Raw genomic sequence first — 2,777 nt, forward strand, 5'->3', positions numbered from 1 at the left:
TAATGGCGTAGGCAAGTGTTTATAATGGCGCATTCCAGTTTGGGTCATCCTGTCCCCCAGAGGTCACCTTTAATCTCTTGCTATTTTTTCTCTCCCCGTCGTAATGGATAGTCTTCAGTTCCCCGTATGTGTGTGTGTGTGTGTGTGTGTGTGTGTATACAGTTATGCTTCGTTCAGCGATTAATAAAAATTTCAATACCAATCTGCCGCAACAATAACTCTGTACGTTTCTTTGTCTCGCTTTTCCTTCATCCTTCTTTTCTGTGACTGGGAGTATTAGCGTCTGTCACTTCCTCTGTATTGAGTATGTGCGATTCTTTATGCTTTCTTATTTTAGGTTTTAACTATATTCTTATAGTAGCATTTTCTGTCGGTCTCTCTCTCTCTCTCTCTCTCTCTCTCTCTCTCTCTCTCTCTCTCTCTCTCTCTCTCTCTCTCTCTCTCTCTCTCTCTCTCTCTCTCTCTCTCTCTCTTTTCCCGCTCATCATCAGCCCGTTTTGATTTGATACTCTTCTTGTCCGTGACTACCACCTGTTCAGAAGTTGTTAAAGATTTACCTCTAATATCACTAGAGGAACGGACCCTTGTCTGAAGAGGGCAAAAATGCTCCCTCCCTGCGCAGGTGAGCACGGGCTTAGCCTAATAGCGGCCCGTAGCAGGGTGCTGACAGACCGACTCTATCGGCGATCAAAATCTAGCGGTCTGTCGACGGGGACTGGCGTGTCTTTCGTGTTGTTCAGAAGTGATGCACACCGCCTACACAAGGGCCGAGGAACCTATTTTAAGGAGTCTTTGCCAAAGGGTAATTGTGAAGCGAGTAGAGCGAGAAGAATGTTTTATTTTTCATTTCATACTTATGTGTGAGTTGTTGGTGGGGGTGGGGGTTAGGGGGTGGGGGGGGGCGGTGCGGGTGTGTCAGTGTTTTCTTATTTCAGTAGGGAGGTGACCCTCCCAGCCTGTTGTCATCCGAAAGCTCTTAAGTCAGAGACCTTTCGAAAAGTGTTGCAAAAAAAAAAAATGTAAGAGTGTGCTCCACGACTATCGCTCCCTCAGGAATCAATATTAAACACAATGTGAAAGGTAGAGCCGGAAGTGTATAATTATTATTATATGAAAAGCGTGCCACCTGGTACACCCTAGAGTTTAGGGTGTCCCTTCACAAAAGGATTTTCCAGACCTTAAACCATCAAAGGGCGGATCCCAAAACGACGCCTCTCTAGTGTTACGTAACAAATCAAGAAGAGGAAAACGTGCTGGTAGAACTCCGCTGCCATCCCGAAGGAAAGCCTTTAATTTCGTTGTTTGTTAAGGTAAGTTTTAACAGGAAAACGTTTACTTAACTAATCTGCACTCTAATAGATTGGATTTCTTTTTCAAAAGTAACGTCGTAGGTTTGAAGCTATTTTCTAAAGGTTGATGAAAGAAAAGCACAACTGAGGTTGCCTGACACTCATTCACTGCATCAGCTCTGAGGTTGCCAGGTAGATAATTTTTATAAGGATTCATTGATCAAGAGCTATTTTTAATCGAGTAAATGGAAGAAAAGTCAGATATTTAGAACCATTGACACAACACTCTGTTAACTACGTCAGAAGTCAAAGATTGCTATGCCTCGGTCAATATAGAAAGAGTTGACATTGTACTCAAGGAAACGTTAATGAAGGCGCACAGTTCCTTTCACATAGTTCTACACGCAGCTTGTACGTGCTGGTTTTGCCATTGTCAGGCTTCCTTCCAGCTGAAATAAATGGCAGCCTCTAAAGTGGATGATATTGTTTTGTGTCTGTACATGGATTGCAACCTAGCTAGCCAATGGAATCTAGGCAGAATAACTTAGTGTCTCCGTGATGATGATGGTCTTGAGAAAGGTGAGGCGATGTCAGACTCATGTCTTGGACAATCAGGGAAAAGAATAAAGGCAATGAACATTGTTGAAAGGCCTGTTCATAGTCTTTGTTCTCTTGTTAGAATGTACTACCGGCAGGAAGACCAGGGCGACCCCACCGAGGAGCCTAAATGATCTGTTTGTACTTAGGAAGTGCAAAGATGATGTTAGCAGTATTTCATGTATCTCCAATAGCCCATGTCAATGATCAATGGCCGTTTTAAGAGGTAAATCCACAACAACAACAACTCGCCGCGGCTCTTCCTTCTCCCCTGACTGCCGTCTGGTGAGGTCACGGGCGACGTTCCTCTACTCGCCTACCTCTTGGCACCACGCGGTTTTCCTCCTGCTGGAGTGTGGGGATCCTGGGCTTCGCCACTTCGGATACAGCCCACACCGGGTCTCAGTTTGGGTGTGTCGAGTCCGCGGCGGCCTCTTCCTGAAAGCCGCATCTACCGCCGACATCACGCGCCTGATGAGAGGACCCACGGCAGGAAGGACAAGCTGCAGCCACCTCGAGCAAGGCTGTGCAACGAGCCTCTACTCTTCTCCCTCCGCACCAAGTTAAGTAGCTAGTTGTTAGTGTAGCCAGGGCAGGTTAGTCTTGTGCGAGCACGAGTAACGCTATGCTCAGCTGAGTGTGTATGTGAGATTTGTCTGTTTTTCTTTGTGTGTAATAAAGTTAGTGCATAGTTGTACACGAGCTTTATTAGTAACCCTTTTGCCTGTGCGTATGTGCCTTCCAGCCCCATAAGGAGAGTAAATAAGAACCCCACGGGAGATTTGAGCAGGTAAGTCGTGTTAGTACTCCCTAGTCAGGGTGTGTACACCGTTGTCTCCTGGCGTGCCGCGGGAATCAACCCTTGTCGGCTAGCTACCACCTTGTGAGCAC

The sequence above is a fragment of the Eriocheir sinensis genome, chromosome 7 (genome assembly GCF_024679095.1).
Source record: "Eriocheir sinensis breed Jianghai 21 chromosome 7, ASM2467909v1, whole genome shotgun sequence".
Lineage (NCBI taxonomy): Eukaryota > Metazoa > Arthropoda > Malacostraca > Decapoda > Varunidae > Eriocheir > Eriocheir sinensis.